The sequence below is a fragment of the Zea mays genome, chromosome 1 (assembly GCF_902167145.1).
Source record: "Zea mays cultivar B73 chromosome 1, Zm-B73-REFERENCE-NAM-5.0, whole genome shotgun sequence".
Lineage (NCBI taxonomy): Eukaryota > Viridiplantae > Streptophyta > Magnoliopsida > Poales > Poaceae > Zea > Zea mays.
This window is the reverse complement of record NC_050096.1, coordinates 177,879,089-177,900,314: the sequence shown is the minus strand read 5'-3', so window position 1 is coordinate 177,900,314 and position 21,226 is coordinate 177,879,089.

The following is a 21,226-nucleotide window of genomic DNA, read 5'->3' as shown; positions in this document are numbered from 1 at the left end:
CAAAAAGTGATACCGAATGTCTATATGCTTAGTGGGGCTGTGTTCAACGGGATTATCCGCCATGCAGATTGCACTCTCATTGTCACATAGGAGAGAGACTTTGCTCAATTTGTAACCATAGCCCCTTAGGGTTTGCCTCATCCAAAGTAATTGCACACAGCAATGGCCTGCGGCAATATACTCGGCTTCGGTGGTAGAAAGAGCTGCTGAATTTTGTTTCTTTGAAGCCCAAGACACCAGGGATCTTCCTAAAAACTGACAAGTCCCTGATGTGCTCTTCCTATCAATCTTACACCCTGCCCAATCAGCATCTGAATATCCTATTAAATCAAAGGTAGATCCCTTGGGGTACCAAAGTCCAAACTTAGGAGTATAAACTAAATATCTCATGATCCTTTTTACGGCCCTAAGGTGAACTTCCTTAGGATCGGCTTGGAACCTTTCACCCATGCATACAGAAAGCATAATATCCGGTCGAGATGCACATAAATAGAGTAAAGATCCTATCATCGACCGGTATTACCTTTTGATCTACGGACTTACCTCCTGTGTCAAGGTCGAGATGCCCATTAGTTCCCATGGGTGTCTTGATGGGCTTGGCATCCTTCATTCCAAACTTGGTAAGTATATCTTGAATGTATTTAGTTTGGCTGATGAAGGTGCCCTCTTGGAGTTGCTTGACTTGAAATCCTAGAAAATACTTCAACGCCCCCATCATAGACATCTCAAATTTTTGAATCATGATCCTACTAAACTCTTCATAAGTAGATTTGTTAGTAGACCCAAATATGATATCATCAACATAAATTTGGCATACAAACAAATCTTTTGCAATGGTTTTAGCAAAGAGACTAGGATCGGCTTTTCCGACTTTGAAGCCATTAGTGATAAGGAAATCTCGCAGGCATTCATACCATACTCTTGGGGCTTGCTTGAGCCCATAAAGCGCCTTTGAGAGTTTATAAACATGGTTAGGGTACTCACTATCTTCAAAGCCGGGAGGTTGCTCAACATAGACTTCTTCCTTGATTGGTCCATTGAGGAAGGCACTTTTCACGTCCATTTGGTAAAGCTTAAAGCCATGGTGAGTAGCATAGGCAAGTAATATATGAATTGACTCAAGCCTAGCTACGGGTGCATAGGTTTCACCGAAATCCAAACCTTCAACTTGTGAATAACCCTTGGCCACAAGTCGGTCTTTGTTCCTTGTCACCACACCATGCTCATCTTGCTTGTTGTGGAATATCCACTTAGTTCCTACAACATTTTGGTTAGGACATGGAACCAAATGTCATACCCCATTCCTCGTGAAGTTGTTGAGCTCCTCTTGCATTGCCAACACCCAATCCGAGTCTCTTAGTGCATCCTCCACCTTGTATGGCTCAATAGAGGACACAAAAGAGTAATGTTCACAAAAATGAGCGACTCAAGATCGAGTGGTTACCCCCTTATGAATGCCACCGAGGATTGAGTTCACGGGGTGATCTCTTTGAATCGCTTGGTGGACTCTTGGGTGTGGCGGTCTTTGACCCTGAATCTCTTGATCATCTTCCTTCTCTTTATAAACTTCATCTCCCCCTTGATCATTGTCCTCTTTTTGAGGTGGCTCATCCTCTTGATCTTCATCTTCATTATCTTGAGCATGTTCCTCAACTTGAGTTGGTGGAGATGCTTGATTGAAAGATGTCGGTTGATCTTGTGCTTGTGTAGGCTCTTCGGATTCCTTAGGACACACATCCCCAATGGACATGTTCCTTAGTGCGACGCATGGAGCCTCCTCATCATCTAATTGATAAAGATCAACTTGCTCCACTTGGGAGCCATTAGTTTCATCAAACACAATGTCACAAGAAACCTCAACTAATCCAGTAGATTTGTTGAAGACTCTATATGCCCTTGTGTTTGAGTCATAACCAAGTAAAAAGCCTTCTACAGCATTAGGAGCAAATTTAGATTTTCTACCTCTTTTAACAAGAATAAAGCATTTGCTACCAAAGACTCTAAAATATGAAACATTGGGCTTTTTACCGGTAAGGAGTTCATATGACGCCTTCTTGAGGATTCGGTGGAGGTAGAGCCGGTTGATGAAGTAGCAGGCGGTGTTAATTGTCTCAGTCCAAAACCGGTCCGGAGTCTTGTACTCGTCAAGCATGGTCCTCGCCATGTCCAGTAGAGTTCTATTCTTTCTCTCCACTACACCATTTTGTTGAGGTGTGTAGGGAGAAGAGAACTCATGCTTGATGCCCTCATCCTCAAGAAAGCCTTCTATTTGAGAGTTCTTGAACTCCGTCCCATTATCACTTCTTATCTTCTTGATTCTCAATTCGAACTCATTTTGAGCTCGTCTCAAGAATCCCTTTAAGGTCTCTTGGGTTTGTGATTTTTCCTGCAAAAAGAATACCCAAGTGAAGCGAGAATAATCATCCACAATTACAAGACAGTACTTACTCCCACCGATGCTTATGTAAGCTATCGGGCCGAATAAATCCATGTGGAGTAGTTCCAGTGGCCTGTCCGTTGTCATGATGTTCTTGTGTGGATGGTGTGCACCAACTTGCTTTCCTGCTTGACATGTGCTACAAACCCTGTCTTTCTCAAAATGAACATTGGTTAGTCTCAAAATGTGTTCTCCCTTTAGAAGCTTGTGAAGATTCTTCATCCCAACATGGGCTAGTCGGCGATGCCAGAGCCAACCCATATTAGTCTTAGCCAAGGTTTTTAAAACGACGAAACGTTGAAACGCTCATGGGTGAGTTTTAACTTTTAAACGGTTTAAACAAAGTTTAAACGTAGTTTTAAACAACATAGGGAAATTTCAATATATCATAATTTCAGGCAATTATATCAAGTCAAATACCAAACAACCAACATAAGTTCACATAATAATATTGTGCAAAATGATATGTCCACAACCACATTACCACAATAACACAAGTTCAACTAAAGCAACTAAAGTAGAATGCCATGTCCACAACCACAAGCACACAAGAGTTACTCAAACACTCAATAACCATCATCCAAATCATCTAAACCAACATCATCCTTGTCTTGCTCATCACCACGGCCACCACTGTTGTTTGTTTCTTCTTCTTCATCATCCATGTCAAGGTCGTCAAGCACAAAATTGTCATCGTCTTCATTCTCATCACCCTCATCAACATCATCTTCATCATCCTCAAGAATTGGCACTTGAGTACCATGAGCTCTCCTAGGAAAGTAGCGGCCTTGAAGTTGTGTAGATGCACCGATGGCATGATCAACATGCTCCCATGTGAAAAGAGGATCATCCCCAACAACAGATGAATTAGCTAATGGATCAACCCACTCATTGTCCCAATCAAAATCTTCAAGAACCAAAGGATCAAAGTTCTTCCCTTCTTCACGCAATTTTTGGAACCTAGCGGCCATTTTTCTATTGTATGAAACATACACTAAATCATTCAGTCTTTTGTGCTCTAGCCTGTTCCTTTTCTTGGTATGCATCTACAAGTTGCAAACAACAATAAATAAAGGAGTAACAACTACAAATTGCATAGTGTAATATGATCATGTTAGTTAACTTACAAATTCAAACTTGCTCCAATTCTGCTCACAATCGGATGATGAAAAACAAAGACTAACAATTCGTCTTGCAAACTTATATAACTCAATGGTTCGACCACCATATGCAAGCCACCAATCAACTGAAAAGACAAAATAGGTTGGATTTATGAATGCTGAAAGTAACAATTAAAGTGGTGGTACTTTTAGAATACTCACGTGGGTTTCTTGTTTGAGCATTTTTAATAGCCATTGGGTTTGCAAATGCTTCTCTTTGGTTCTCATAAAGAACTGCCTGAGCATCAATTTTGTCTCTAAGGTCCTCATCTAGCACCATTTTAACAAGTACATCATTGAAGCAACCCCTTAGCTCTCCAACATAGCCTTCATCATCACTTTGCTTCATGCTATGGAATTTCACAGGTTTCAAGTAGAGTGTTGTTCCATACAACGGAGTGTCCATTTGTTTCAACCAACGGTTGTCAACAATTTTCATGATGCGGTTTAGACAAGCTTTCTTGCTTTGAATAGAGAATGATGAAGTAATCTTTTGCTTTGTTATCTTCATAGTTGCTGCCACCTCAGGCATGGCTGGCTTCTCATCACCGTCAATCAATCTGAGCACAACAAGTAGTGGTAAAGAAGCTCTAAGGCAGTCCTCAACTGAATGCCAAAACTCTGTTGAGAAAACAATGCTATATACTTTTTCCCTGCTTCTGTTTTAGATACTTTGGAGCGAGTGAAAACGTCACCAGAAAATAATGCTCTCAATGGATCCTTGTGCTTATGTATACTCCTCAAGGTGAGGAATGCAGTAGCAAATCTAGTAGCAGCAGGCCTCACAAGATCCATACCTTTTTATACACCCTCATCTCACTAAGAATCCTCCCATGTCTATATATGAATGTTCTGACATGACGAGCACATGCAATAGGCTTCTTAAAATCCTTTAGTTTTCCTATGTCCTCCAGCATAAGGTCTAAGCAGTGAGCAGCACAAGGGGTCCAAAACAAGGTAGGAGTGTTCTGAACCAAAATGCGCCCTGCAGCCTTGTAGTTGGCACCATTGTCAGTTACAACCTGTATGACCTTATCCCTGCCAATCTGCTCAATTCTCTTATCTAGTAACTCTGCAAGCATCAACGCATCATGAGACTCACTCGATGCATCCACTCATTCTAAAAAGAATGTACCTTCAGGGTTGTTAACTAGGAAGTTGATCAAATGTCGACCCCTCTTGTCTGTCCATCCATCTGACATGAGGGTGCAACCATATTGACTCCATGCATCCTCATGCTTCTTCTTCTCACTGTATATCTCTTTGACAGCCTTCGCGAGCAAAGGTTCTCGTAGCTCATGGAAACTAGGGGGTTTGAACCCCGTACCATACTGTGCAATGGCCTCTACAGCTACCTCAAATTGTCTTGAGTTGGCAGCATTGAAGGGTATGCCACAATCATAGAAAAACTTAACTATCTCCATACAAACAACTTCTCTTTCTTCTTTGGGCTTCATTGCAGCATTGATGGTTCTCTGAGTTGTCCCCTTGGCATACCTTTCCGCGACAACCTCTTGGGGTGTACGTCGGAGCAAACTTGTAATGGGCTTTTTTGTTGCCCCAACGGTTGATGCCTTGCTTGATGATTCCTTTCTTTTGCCAGTTGTTCCAGTGCTGCTGCCTCCTCTTGATGATGACCCAATTACTTCCACAACATCATCATCTTCATTCTCATGTGATTCAACTTCATCAAAGTATTGTCCCTTTGGTCTATCCCTTTTTCCTTCATCCAAAGCTGCCTTTAACTCTTTAGCAATTGCAGTTGTGGTATTGGGACACTTGAGGATATCTTTGTATCCGCCCACAAGATGTTTCCTCACCCTCAGAATTCCTCCTTTAATTTGCCTTGGGCAAAGGGCGCATTGGATCAACTCTCGCTTGCCAGGTGTTGGGGGCCTTCGTCTTCCGAAGGTCCTCAAAAACATGATTAACAATGTTTCCCCAAGTGTAATATGTGTACAGGAACCTTCGGAATCGGGATGGAGCTGTCCACAATATGAAAAGCATGGTTGGCATGACGGTCGAACCAGTTCCGAAGCTATGCGCAAGAAAGTTTCAGCTCAGTAGCAGAAAAAGAACCGACTTGAAGAGGAAAAGGCTATTTAGTCCTCGATAGATTGTCCTAATGTCAATAGTAAACATGAAGGGCATGAATGTAATTTTGCACGAGCTGCGCCCTGTGCCTATAAATAGATGAACAGTACCCCCATACTGTTCACGCTAATTTGTACTCGCTCGTGCATCACGCTTGTACTATCCCCTTCTGTCAATCCGAAGGTACAAATATAATTTTGCACTATTTCTGTTTATTCGTAATAATATAATAGAAGATGAGTTAATAATGTTACATAATCATTCATGTTATTTTTTATGTTTCATATGCTTCTTCTTTCATTAATGTATATTGCGATGATGAAGGTATGTCCTTCATGACCTTCGTCTGAAGATCATTATATCCTAAGGGAAATAATGCTTCGAAGGACGAAGGGCCTTAACCTTTAACATTTTGTGTTGCCTTGTTCTTATTTCATAGCATTTGAGAACAAGTCCCCAACATTGGCGCCCACCTCCGGTGAACTCATTCGACCACCTTCGGCAAGCCCTGACCTTCGTCATGCCGCCGAAGAAAGCTTTAGCGCCAAGGGCTGCTGCGCTGCAGCCACTGGACACAAATAAGGAGACTCTCTCTCTCCGAGAGGCTCGAAGCTAGAAGTGGAAAGCCACCAGTCCAACACTCCAGGAGGAGGAGTTGGACCAAGAGATCAGGGACATGGAAATCATCCATCAACAAGTGCAAAGGAAGAAGGAGAAGATTGCTCGGCTCACCGATCTTCAAAGGAAGATCGACGAAGCTACTGAAGAAGAGCGTCATCTTGCTCAAGATGAACAAGACTGAAGGCCCCAGCATAGGGAGCTTCGTCAGGAAGGTCTATTCAACGAAGATGGATGGTATGATGATTTTAATCATGATACCTTTACTTTTGATGATGCTTCTCCCTTGGCAGCAGAATTGCAGGCTATCCCATGGCCACAATCTTACAAGCCACCTCAGCTACCAATGTATGATGGACACTCAGACCCAAAACAATTTCTGATGAGCTATGAGGCAACAATATCCTCATACGGAGGCAATGTAGCTGTCATGGCTAAATCCTTCGTCATGGCAGTCTGGAACGTGGCCCAGACATGGTATTCTTCCCTTCGGCCAAGGACAATTACGTCATGGCAGAAGCTCAAGGACATGCTGGTGACCAGTTTCCAAGGCTTTCAGACGAAGCCAGTCACAGCTCAGGCCCTATTCCAATGCACGCAAGACCATGAGGAATACCTCCAGGCGTATGTCTGAAGGTTTTTGCGATTGAGGGCACAAGCGCCCACAGTGCCCAATGAAATTGTCATTGAGGCCATGATTAAGGGCCTTCGACCAGGACCTACGGCTCAGTACTTCACTAGGAAGCCCCCACAAAATCTGGAGAAGCTGCTTCAAAAGATGGATGAGTACATCCGGGCTGACAACAATTTCTGCCAAAGAAGGGAGGAAGCTTACAGATTCTCGGAAATGACCAGGGGCTTCGGAGGAAGAATCCACCCGAGGCATGTCAGGTCAATCCATAACTCCAGTCAGAATGACGACAAAGGAAGTCAGCTTTAGAGGCCACAGTACACCTCGCAATCTTCAGGGCAACAACAAAGCTCTTTCAGGCCATCAGCTCCAAGGGGCAGAGGCGCCAGGGGCTTCGGAGGAAGATTTGGGGATCAGCCCAGAAAGATCTACTGCTTATTATGTGGTGAGGACAAGGGTCATACTACAAGAATGTGCCAAATCACTATTCAGAAGCAAAAGGAGATCGCAGAAGCCGAAGCTCGGCAGAATCAGCCGAAGCAGGTCTTGCACACTGCTTTGTGCCACTCTCCCTACATACCAGAGTATGTGGGCAATCATCCTGCAGCTTATGTTGCTTTGGCTAGCTACTCATAGGCTTCCTGGCCACAACTCCCCCCCACCACTACAACCGACATATTCCCGAAGCCAGCAGCCAGAAGGGCGCCAACACTCTCAACAACAACGTGAATTCAGGGAGGAATTCGAAGCTCGCACAGTCAACAGTACTATGCCAGAATCAAAGCACATTTATTGAGCGATATCCTACCCCTGAAATACTTTTATGGTCTATGTCATTTTGTTTTTTTAATAAGGAACAATCAATGTAAATCTAGTTTTAATTTCTTGTAATAGTTTCGCTTCTATCAGAATGAAATATATCTTCTTCACAGACTTACGAAGCTCAAAAACTACCGAAGCTCAAAAGTCGTTCCTAAGGGAATGCAGAGCTAAAAATCACCGAAACTACAAAAGTCGTTCCTAAAGGAGCGCAGCGTAAGTTTTTCCGAAGCTACAAAAAGTCGTTCCTAAGGGAGCGTAGTGTAAGTTTTCTGCTCAAAAGTCGTTCCAAAGGGAATGCAGAGCCAAATACCGCCGAAATATAAGGCGAAGAAGTTCAAAAGACGTTCCTAAGGGGATGCAGAACTTATACCGCCGAAATAGAAGGCGAAGAAGTTCAAAAGACGTTCCTAAGGGGATGCAGAACTTACACCGAAAAATAAGCGGTGAAGCCGAAAAATAAACGGCAAACAGATTCCGATCGTTCCTAAGGGGACACAGAGATTGTGTGTTTCAGCGTGGGTGTGTGGGTGTGTGTCTTCAGCATTAGCATCATTCTTTGCATCATATCATCACATCATCCCGCATAGCATCACATCATACATCATATCGCACCAATAACACGAATTGAATATGAAGTTGATCTTTGGAGAATGCTTTGTAAAAATGAAAATGTGCTAAGGCACAAAGTAAGCTGAGAAATACAGCTTCATCAGCTGTATGGCAAAATAAGGGATCCCTTGTCTTTACAAAGCATGGATGTTCCTACAAAGCATGGATATTATCACGAAACATGGATTTTTTTTCTTTACGAAGCATGAAAAGAAGGGAAGGTGTTTTTTCGCCGAAGGCTCAAAAAAGGTATGTACATAAAAGTTTCATGCATCGCAAAGAAGTGAATTACAAATAATTTACATAATATATTCAAAGATATACATATCGGATATTACAGTTTTGTTACAGCAAAGTTACATTGACCATCTAAAAAATGTTTTTACAAAAAGTACTAGTCTTCCTTCAGGATCTTCTCAGCAACTTCATTTAGCAACTTGTTAACGACTTCGTCAACAATAGCTTCGGCCATGTTAATAATCTCCAGTGCTTCCTTCGTTTCTGGATCGGCCAGGGGGTCGAATGGTTCCGGTGGCAGAGATAATTCAGCTACAGTCGAAAAAATTAATCAGCCTGAAGCCACAAAAAACAAATGCCGAAGCTAGATGCCGCAAAACAATACCTATGCGTCTCTCGCGCTCTGCAGCTTCTTCAGCGTGTTTTGCTTGTACTCGGGCGTCATGGATGTCTTTCTCACTTTTCTTCATAATTTCATGAGCCATCTCTCGGCCACCATTTACCCAGATGTCATTGTAAAATTTTCCGCCCATTAAACTTGCTTCAGCTGAGGGATCCTTTGTATCATCCACGGAGAAGGCAGCTTCGGCCTGGGCCAGGGTCTTGACATGGTCGCATCCCGCCTTCTCCAGGATGGCTGAAATTCCCCTTGCACTGGAGAATGCACATACATCCCCACGATCACTTAAGATTTCTTCGAAAGCTTCGGCCTCTCCGCTTATCCATTCGATAACACCTTCAGGGTCGCCTCATATGAAGTTATCTTCGTTAGAATAGGCACCCACGTTGGCGAAGCTTGTCTTTATCTTCTCCACGCAGCCCAATGATTTTTCAAAGCATCTTTTCTTGGATGCGTGAAGTTCTTCAATTGTTTTTTCTAAATGGTTTTTCCAATATTCACTAATATCTCTGTTAGCTTCTGCGAGACCGCATTTTTCTTTAGTTTCGGCCAACTATTTCCGAAGGTCTTCGATCTCATTCTTTTGGATTTTAGCTTGAGCTTTGAAACTAGCTTCATCTTCTTTCACTTTGTTTACCAATGAAATCAAGATTTTGTCTTTTTCAAGACCTTCGTTCCTTAGTTCGATTACCGATGAACGAAGGTTGTTTAGAGCCATTGTATATCCTTCATCTTCAATGTTTTTGTGCGCTCTAAGGGCGTTGCTAAGAATTAAGCCCTGCAAAAGGAGGACAGAATTAAGTATAAACAAATAAAATATTTCATTTTCAAAATACAAAATTAGCTTTTATACCTTTATGCTATTATACGCCAAACTGTCAGTAAGCTCATCCTTTGATAATATTGAAAGGCCATCTTCTAGCTTCGGGAATCCGATGCTTCTACCTATCTCCCGGCAGACGGATATCTCTTTATTATCCTGGAGACAGTACAGAAAATCTTCTTCCCCACTGCCATTAAACACTAACGCCCCCTTCGGATATTTCAATTTTTGGGCATAATGTAGTGCTTCTAGCTTTTCTTCTTGAGAAAGTCCTTTTCCAGAAGCATGACGAATGATGTAATCAATGCTTTCTTTTGAAGCTTCGGGAGCAAGAGTTTCAACCTTTTCAAACGCAATTTGCTCTGTTGCCTCTTCTTCAATTACGGCAGGCTCTGTCTCAAGGGGCACTGAAGGCCCAACTTCAGTTTTAGCCTGAATTATTGCAGCTTCAACTTCTGCCTGTTTTGTTTCAGCTTCGGGTTGCGCTTTCAAAGCTTCGGCAAGTTTTCTTGAAGGAGTAGAGCTCAAGGTCTTTGCTGTCTCTAGCACAACATCTAGCACATTTGCCATCCTTCTCCTCTTAGGAGTTGTGGCAGAACTTTTTTGTGCCTTCGGCACTGTCACCTCCGATGAAGGGCTCAAAATTTCTGGCACTTTTATTTATTCAATATTTGACTCTTCACCTTTACCCTTACCAGCCTTCGTCTCAACTAGCTCAGCTAAAGGTAGCTTCGGCATTGTAGCTGGATCTTCAATCCTCTGCGCAGGAGGAACAGTTTATTTTGTCTTGGCGGCCGAGGAGGCCCCTTCGTCAAATTCAGGTATCGCAGCCGGTTCGATGTAACGCGGCCAGTGAGTCAGAACCTTCATCTTCTTCCTCTTCGGCTCAGCCGTGATGGCCGAAGCAGCAACCTTTCCAGCAGCAGCAATCTTCCTTTTTACCCCTTGCCCTCGCAGCGGGTAACAATAGTCAGGGTATACGAAGCCAATAGCATCAAATACCCTGTTTAACCTTTTCTTATTCTGACCCCCGAAGGCTGCGGACAAGGCATTGTCTTCCTTTTTGGAGTACGCTCCAAGCAGTTCATCACTTGTAGCTGCGATACACTTCAGCCAATCATCATTTGGTTCATCAAACTTATCCCCAAACCTGAATGTGTACTTCAGCCGGACTAAATCACCTTCGCTAGAGTTAGTGATGGTCTCCTTCGGCATTTCCCAGCTTTCTACAAGCGGCCATACTCTGAATGCTATATGTTCTTGAATTAAATCTCTTGTACCAATGAAGGAGCAGATTGTACTGAAGGCCCTCTGACACGCTTCGGCGGCGTCATCAATTTCAACCTTCGGCCTTCGGAGGCCGAAGCGGGACCAGATGGGGCGCATAATGACTTCCTTAATGTCTTCTCTTGCTTTCAAATCATTTTTCACATAAAACCATTCTTCCATCCAAGCTCCGGGCCATCTCTTCTGAAATGTTGGTACTGGGTGGCTTGCGTTGGGACAGGCGATAAATCCATAACAACCGAAGTTGTTGTGGTACTGTTCTTTACCCATGACCTTCGTCTCATATAGCAATTCGTGCATATTGCAGAAGCACTTTGCGCTTGGTTCTAACCCCTGGCTCCTTACTGCCCAGACAAAAATCCCCATCCTTATTATGGCTTCGGGGGTGATCTGATGAAGAAAGATTTGGAACGTCTTCAGCACTTCAACTACAAACTTACTCAAAGGGAACCGAAGCCCAGCCTTGAAGAAGCTTCGGAAAATCACAACTTTGTTCTCCTCAGGGGCCGGAACGTTGTTGTTTTCCCCAGCCCTCACAATAGACATATCCTGAAAGTACCTTCCCCTCATGTTTTCGAGGTGACTCTGTTTGATGGTCGATTTTCTGAAGATTGAATGACTTGGCCTCCAGGGCCGATCCTCAGAATCTTCGTCCCCACTTTCCACATCATAGCTATCGCTGTCTCCAGTATCTTCGGACAAGCCCTCCAGTATCTCTTTAGTAATCTTCTCTGTATTTGTTTTTGCCATCGACTCGACAAATCCAGCAATATAAGGATCTATAGTATTCTTCTCCTCAAATAGCTTCTCCTCTTCAGTCGGCTTCGTCTCAGCAGCAACCTTCTTGCCTTGAGACATTTTTTCTTCAGACACGATGAAAACGCGTCTTTTAAATTGAAGCTAGTGAGCAAGAGCTAGAAAATTGAGAAAATAAGGCAAATGGCACAAGCAGTGTATCAAGTGTAGTCGGTGTAAGTTCCTATTTATATGCCCAGTACGCTCCAAATTGAAGGGCCCCGTCTGTCATTGACTGTTGCTATTCTAGCAAAGGGAAGGTGTTTTTTCGAACCTTCGGCTTAAGGCCTTCGTCCATGTCACAGTCTGAATTCGTTATCTTAACAAATTAATACTGCGAGGGGCTACTGTTGGGGGCCTTTGTCTTCCGAAGGTCCTCAAAAACATGATTAACAATGTTTCCCCAAGTGTAATATGTGTACAGGAACCTTCGGAATCGGGATGGAGCTGTCCATAATATGAAAAGCATGGTTGGGATGAAGATCGAACCCGTTCCGAAGCTATGTGCAAGAAAGTTTCGGCTCAGTAGCAGAAAAAGAACCGACTTAAAGAGGAAAAATGTTATTTAGTCCTCGATAGATTGTCCTAATGTCAATAGTAAACACGAAAGGCATGAATGTAATTTTGCACGGGCTGCGCCCTGTGCCTATAAATAGATGAACAGTACCCCTGTACTATTCACGCTAATTTGTACTCGCTCGTGCATCACGCTTGTACTATCTCCTTCTGTTAATCCGAAGGTACAAATGTAATTTTGCACTATTTCTGTTTATTCATGATAATATAATAGAAGATGAGTTAATAATGTTACATAATCATTCGTGTTGTTTTTTATGTTTCATATGCTTCTTCTTTCATTAATGTATACTGCGATGATGAAGGTATGTCCTTCATGACCTTCGTCTGAAGATCATTATATCCTAAGGGAAATAATGCTTCAAAGGACGAAGGGCCTTAACCTTTAACATTTTGTGTTGCCTTGTTCTTAATTCATAGCATTTGAGAACAAGTCCCCAACACCAGGCTCTACATAATAGGCATACTTCCAGCCTGGATCATCAGATTAGGGTTTCCTTTTTGGATCTTTCAGTGGATCATATCCATCACTTCGTATTTGAGAGCCAGTTCTAGATGCTTCCGTGCTAAAATCAGCCATTTCTCCTCCAATCTATTCTGCAATAATGGAATGCATATGTTCAGATGACAGCACCTCACCTCAATCCTTCTTCCTTCAGCAAATTAAGATGGCAGATTTGGATTAATCAGGCTGAACAGCTAGAGGACGATCTCTGCCATTACTCACCAGTCACCAGTGAAGCAAAGCTAGAGGCAGGGCTGTCTCTGTAGTGGCCGGCGGACAGCGGGAGCGGCCTGGAGTGCGGCCTGGAGCTGCTGGCGGCTGAGCAGTGGCCTAGCGCGGCTGAGCGCGGCCGAGCAGTGGCCTGGAGCGGCGACGGCCTGGAGTGGCAGCCTGGAGGAGGCTGCACGGGGAGGAGCAGCGGCCTGGAGCGGCCTGGAGTAGAGCGGCGGCCTGGGGGCAAAGCGGTGGACTTGAGCGCGGCTCTAGTGAAAACCCTAAACTTGAGCGCGGCTCTGGTGAAATTGGGCTGGGCCGCCGTTAAACGCTCGAAACGTGGTGTTTCATGCTATACAACGTTTAAACGCCAAAACGTGACGTTTAAACGTCGTTAAACGATGTTTTACGAAGAAAAGTAAAATGTTTCACCATTTTGGTTTTTTCCAGCACTTTATAGTTTAAACAAAGTTTAAACGTTGTTTAAATGTCGTTTTAATAAGCATGGTCTTAGCAATTAAGCAAGTATCGAGTCCAGCTCTATTAAAATCAACCAAGTATAGTTGACCCTCTAATACTCCCTTAAATGCTACTGAATCATCACTTCTTCTAAAGACAGTAACACTTATATCCGTAAAAAGACAGTTGTAACACATTTTGCATAATTGAGATACAGAAAGCAAATTGTAATCTAAAGAATCTACAAGAAAAACATTGGAAATAGAATGGTCAGGTGATATAGCAATTTTACCAAGTCCTTTGACCAAACCTTGATTTCCATCCCCGAATGTGATAGCTCATTGGAGATCTTCGTTTTTCTCGTAGGAGGAGAACATTCTTTTCTCCCCTGTCATGTGGTTTGTGCATCCGCTATCAATAATCCAACTTGAGCCCCCAGATGCATAAACCTGCAAAACAATTTAGGTCTTGTTCTTAGATACCCAAACGATCTTAGGTCCTTTTACATTAGAAACAAGCACCTTGGGTACCCAAACACAAGTCTTGGAGCCCTTGTGTTTGCCCCCAACATATTTGGCAACTATTTTGCCTGATTTGTTAGTTAAAATATAAGATGCATCAAAAGTCTTAAATGAAACATTAGGCTCATTTGATGCAATAGGAGTTTTCTTTTTAGGCATTTTAACATGTGTAGAATGCCTAGAGTTAGATGCCTCATTTTTATACATAAATGCATGTTGAGAAACAGAATGAGTTTTCCTAGCATGAATTCTCCTAATCTTGTGTTTGGGATAACCAGTAGGATATAAAATATAGCCCTCGTTATCCTGAACCATGGGAGCCTTGCCCTTAACAAAATTAGACAATCTTTTAGGGGCATTAAGTTTGACATTGCTTCCCTGTTGGAAACCAATGCCATCCTTGATGCCAGGGCGTCTCCCATTATAGAGCATGCTTCTAGCAAATTTAAAATTTTCATTTTTCTATCTCATGCTCATTGATTTTACTAGTTAATTGAGCTATATGATCATTTTGTTGTTTAATTAAAGCAAGGTGATCATGAATAGCATCAATATTAACATTTCTACATCTAGTGCAAATAGTAACATGATCAACACTAGATGTAGAGGGTTTGCAAACATTTAATTCTTCTATCTTAGCATGTAATATGGCATTCTCATCTCTAAGATAGGAAATAAAATCATTGCAGACATTTAAATCTTTAGCCTTGGAAATTAAACTATCATTCTCAGTTCTAAGGCTAGAAATTGATTCATTCAATTTATCAATCTTAGCAATTAGACTAGCATTTTCATTTCTAAGATTGGCAATTAAATCATGACAAACATTTGATTTTTCAACCTTAGCAATTAAACTAACATTCTCAGTTTTAAGGTTGGAAATGGTGTCATGGAAAATGCTAAGCTCCTTAGTCAAGTTTTCATTTTTCTCTACTTCCTGAGCATAAGCATTTTTCACCTTAACATACTTTTTATTTTCCTTAATAAGGAATTCCTCTTGGCTATCCAAGAGTTCATCCTTCTCATGAATAGCACCTATCAATTCATTTAATTTTTCCTTTTGTTGCATGTTAAGGTTGGCAAAAAGGGTAAGCAAATTATCCTCATCTTCACTAGAGCTACCATCATCACTAGATGTTGTATATTTAGTGGAGGCTCTAGATTTTACCTTCTTCCTTTTGCCGTCCTTTGCCATGAGGCACTTGTGGCCGACGTTGGGGAAGAGAAGTCCCTTGTGATGGTGATGTTTGCGGCATCCTCGTCGGAGGAGGAGTCGGTGGAGCTCATGTCGGAGTCCCATTCCCGACACACATGGGCATCGCCGCCCTTCTTCTTGTAGTATCACTTCTTCTCCATCTTCTTCCCTCTCTTGTCGTCGCCCCTGCCACTATCACTAGACATAGGACATTTAGCAATGAAATGACTGGGCTTACCACATTTGTAACACACCCTCTTGGAGTGGGGTTTGTAGTCCTTCCCCCTCCTTTGCTTGAGGATTTGGCGGAAGCTCTTGATGATGAGTGCCATTTCCTCATTGTCAATCTTGGAGGCGTCGATTGGAATCCAACTTGGTGTAGATTCCTTCTTTTCTTCTTCTGTCGCCTTGAATGTGATGGGTTGCACCTCGGGTATGGAGGTGGCGCCTTGTTCCAAGTTAACCATTTGTTTTGAGCCTTTGATCATAAGTTCAAAGCTCACAAACTTCCCTATTACCTCCTCGGGAGACATTAGCTTATATCTAGGATCACCATGTATTAATTGAACTTGAGTAGGATTACGAAATACGAGTGATCTAAGAATAACCTAGACCATTTCATAGTCATCCCATTTTGTGCTCCTGAGGTTGCGCACTTGATTCACCAAGGTCTTGAGCCGGTTGTACATGGCTTGTGGCTCCTCTCCTTGGTTGAGGACGAAACGACCGAGCTCCCCTTCGATCGTCTCCCGTTTGGTGATCTTGGTCACCTCATCTCCCTCGTGCACGGTCTTGAGCATGTCCCAAATCTCCTTGGCGCTCTTCAACCCTTGCACTTTATTATACCCCTCTCGATATAGAGAGGCGAGGAGTATAGTAGTGGCTTGGGAGTTGAAGTGTCGGATTTGGGCGACCTTGTCCGAGTCGTAGCCCTCGTCCCCCACGGATGGTACCTGTGCTCCAAACTCAACAATGTCCCATATACTTGCATGGAGAGAGGTTAGGTGATGCCTCATTTTATCACTACACATACAATAGTCCTCACCATCAAAAACCGGTGTTTGCCTAATGGGACGGAAAGTAAAGGTGTGTGTTTAGAAATACGGGGATAGCGTAGGGGGATCTTACTAAACTTCTTGCGCTCATGGTGCTTAGAAGTGATGGAAGCGACGTCGGATCCGAATGTGGAGGGCGACGAAGAATCAGTCTCGTAGTAGACCACTTTTTTCATCTTCTTCTTCTTGCTGCCACTCCGATGCGACTTGACGCAGGGAGGTGATTCCTCCCTTCTTTGGCGTTGGACTCCATTGATGGAGCCTTCCCATGGCTTGTGGCCGTTTCCATTTCCCTCTTGGCGGATCCTCCTGACATCACTTCGAGTGGTTAGACTATAATAAAGTATCGGGCTCTGATACCAATTGAAAGTCGCCTAGAGGGGGTGGATAGGCGGAAATTGAAATTTACAACTTTAAACACACTACAAGCCGGGGTTAGCATTAGAATAAAATTTGAGTCCGAGAGAGAGGGGAAAAATCAACCAAGAAAATAAAGCGGATGACACAGTGATTTGTTTTACCGAGCGATTCGAAAGAACATAGTCCCCGTTGAGGTGGTCACAAAGACCCGGTCTCTTTCAACCCTTTCCCTCTCTCAAACAGTCACTTAGACCGAGTGAGGCTTCTTCCTTAATCTCATGGGTCACATAGACCCCGCAAGGACCACCACAGAATTGGTGTCTCTTGTCTCGCTTACAAAGCTTGAGAGTAAGAAGTGAGAAAGAAAAGAAAGCCAAGCCAAGCAAACAAGAGCAACAAGAAATACAAGTGATCCTCTTACAAGTCCTAATGCGCTAGAATTGAATTGGGGACTTTGATTGGATCGATGGCTTTGATTTGTGTCTTGGAGTGTTGCACTTTGCTCTTGTATTGAATAGAGATTGTTGAATGCTTGGATGGTTGGAGTGGAGGTGGTTAGAGGGTATTTATAGCCCTCAACCACCAAAACAACCGTTGGGGGTGGCTGCTGTCGATGGGCGCACCAGACTGTCTGTTGCGCCAGCCACGTCACCCAATCGTTAGGGTTCTGACGGTTTCGATCGTTGGAGCTTTGTCTTCTTGTGGCACCGGACAATCTGGTGCGCCTCTGGCGGCTGCTCTGACTTCTGCGCAAACTGTCCGCGCACTGTAGCGTTTGCAGGCGTCCGTTGCAGTCGACCGTTGTGTTGGTAGCCGTTGCTCCGCTGGTGCACTGGACAGTCCGGTGGCACACCGGACAGTCCGGTGAATTATAGCGAAGCGCGGCCTCAGAAACCCGAAGGTGAAGAGTTCACATTTGTACGGTCCTGGTGCACTGGACACTGTCCGGTGCGCCAGACCAGGGTACTCTTCGGTTTCTTTTGCTCCTTTCTTTTGAACCCTAACTTTTATCTTTTATTGGTTTGTGTAGAACCTTTATGCACCTGTAGAATATATAATCTAGAGCAAACTAGTTAGTCCAATATTTTTATTGGGCGTTCAACCACCAAAATTATTTATAGGAAAAGGTTAAACCCTATTTCCCTTTTAGTATGCACAATTCAACTTCAAGCAAAGTACATAAACAAAAATTTAGTCTACAACATAATGTAGACACTTACTCATAAGTCCACATGTCTTATGAGTTATTTTGCTATTCATTTTGCACTTGCACATCAAGCCACAAAAGCACATAAGTTCTTTTCATAAGGACCATAAGACAAAGAAAGCATCACACGTCTTCCAAAGTGAAGAGGTGAATCCCCATGTAATGCAAAAATGAGCTTGATATCCAATGAACTTATCTAATGAACATTTAGGATAATGAAGCCCATTAGGCGAGTTCATCAAACTCTATTAAATTATTATCCTTCAAATGGCTTAACCATTTTATGATGGTGTAATATTCTTCAAAATATATCATATCTTCATATGTTGGAGAATTCTAGGTATCACATACAGTGTACCAAAAGATTTCTGAAAATTGGTGGACACAACGTAGATAATATCCATGTAATTAAACATTGGAGTAGATATCCCAGTAGTGGGCAAAACTTTTGCTGCCTAATAGCTTGGTCTCAGGGCTGATATATTCAAAGAACATACCACATGTTGGGGGGCCTTCGGCTTCCGAAGGTCCTCAAAAACATGATTTAACGATGTTACTGGAGTATAATACATGAACAGGTACCTTCGGACTTGGATCAAAACCACAGTGTGAGGAAGTACAAGGAATACGAAGGATGGTGCAGAGCCAAAGCTATGCGCAAGAGAGCTTCGGCATGATAGCAGAAAAGGAAACCGACTTAAAGATGAAAAGGCTATTTAGACCTCGATGGATTACTATAGAGTTATTAGCAAATGTAAAGGGCATGGGTGTAATTTTACATGGGCTGCGTCCCGTGCCTATAAATAGATGAACAGTGCTCCCGTACTGTTCACGCTGACTTGGCATTTGGTCACGCTTGTACCTTTTACCTTCTTTCAAGCCGAAGGTACATTTGTAATTTGTCATCATTTCTATTTCTTTCGTAATAATAAAATAGAAATGAACTGATAGTAATACATAACTGTTTATGCTATCTTTTATGTTCCATATGATTCCTTCTTCATTATTTATATGTTGTATTTATGAAGGTACGTCCTTCATAACCTTCGTCCGAAAACTATTATTTCCCAAGGGAAATAATGCTTCAAAGGACGAAGGACTTTAATGTTTAACATTTTCTGTGTTGCCTTGTTCTTAATTCATAGTATTTGAGAACAAGTCCCCAACACCACAACTAATGCTTAGGTCTCTACTACCCTGTGCTTTACCATGTTTCAAAAATGTTAATCACCATAAAGGTGAATATTCAAAATCACATCTCCTACATATCTACTTGGGACAGCTGCACTTTTTCTTTTTTGCCCCCGTGACGGGTAGCGGTAGTCAGGGTACATGAACCCAATAGCATCAAAAATTATGTTCAGTCTCCTCTTTTTCCGGCTTCCGAAGGCCGCAGATAGCGCATTGTCTTCTGCTTTGGAGTACGGTCCAAGCAGTTCATCACTTGTAGCTTCGACGCACTTTAGCCAATCGTCGTCTGGCTCAATAAATTGGTCTCCAAACCTGAAGGTATATTTTAGTCGAACCAAACCACCTTCGTGGGGGTTGCTAATGGCCTCTTTCGGCATCTCCCAGTTGACTACCAATGGCCATATCCTGTAGGCCACGTGCTCTTGGACTAAGTCCCTCGTCCCGATAGAAGAACAAACTATGCCAAAGGCCTTTCGGCATTCTTCGGCTGCTTCATCAATTTCTACCTTTGGTTTCCGGAGGCCGAAGTGCTGCCAGATAGGACGCATGATGATCTCTTTAATATCCTCCCGTACCTTTAAATCATTTTTCACATAGAACCATTCCTTCATCCAGTCTCCGGGCCATCTCTTCTGAAAGGTTGGCACGAGGCAGCTTGACCCAGAGCGAGCAACAAAGCTATAGCAGCCAAAATTGTTATGATACTGCTCTTTATCCCAGGGCTTTGTCTCATATAAAAGTTCGTGCATACTGCAGAAGCTTTTTGCGTTTGGCTCCAAGCCCTGACTCCTCATAGCCCATACGAAGATTCCCATTCTTATGATGGCTTTAGGAGTAATCTGGTGAAGAAAAATCTGGAATATCTTTAAAACCTCAACCACAAAGCTACTTAGGGGGAACCGAAGCCCAGCCTTGAAGAAGCTTCGAAAGATCACGACTTCATTTTCTTCGGGAGTAGGAGAAGTCTTGTCTCCGTTGTCAGCCCTCACAATAGACACATCTCAAAAGTATCTTCCCCTCATATTATCGAGATGACTCTGCTTAATAGTTGATTTTTCGAAGACTGCGTGACTTGGTCGCCACGGTCGATCTTCGGAGTCTTCGCCCCCACTTTCCACATCGTAACTGTCACTATCACCGGTGTCTTCAGATAAACCTTCTAAAATCTCCCTAGTAATCTTCTCTGTATTTATCTTTGCTATTGATTCAATAGAGCCAAGATTCTTCTCCTCATAAAGGCTCAGCTTCGTTTCAGCAACAGCTTTTTTATCTTGAGACATCTTCAAAAATGCTGAAAAAGTGCTCTCAAAGTCGAAGCTTAGAAAATTTAAAAAACCAAGCAAGTGTTGGTGCGCAAAAGCTAAAAATTGAGCAAGCAAGAGCAGATGGCAAAAAAACGTGCCAAATGAGCTCGTGGTGTGCTCTTATTTATACGCCTAGTACGTTGAAAACAGGAGGGCCCCGCTTGTCATTGACTATTGCTATTCTAGCAAAGGGAAGGTGTTTTTTCGGACCTTCGGCTTAGGGCCTTCGTCCATATCGCAATCTGAATTTATCATTCTAACAAATTAATATTGCGAGGGGCTACTGTTGGGGGGCCTTCGGCTTCCGAAGGTCCTCAAAAACATGATTTAACGATGTTTTTGGAGTATAATACATGAACAAGTACCTTCAGACTTGGATCAAAACCACAGTGTGAGGAAGTACAAGGAATACGAAGGATGGTGCAGAGCCGAAGCTATGCGCAGGAGAGCTTCGGCATGATAGCAGAAAAGGAAACCGACTTAAAGATGAAAAGGCTATTTAGACCTCGATGGATTACTATAGAGTTATTAGCAAATGTAAAGGGCATGGGTGTAATTTTACATGGGTTGCGTCCCGTGCCTATAAATAGATGAACAGTGCTCCCGTACTGTTCACGATGACTTGGCATTTGCTTTTGCGTCACGCTTGTACCTTTTACCTTCTTTCAAGCCGAAGGTACATATGTAATTTGTCATCATTTCTATTTCTTCCGTAATAATAAAATAG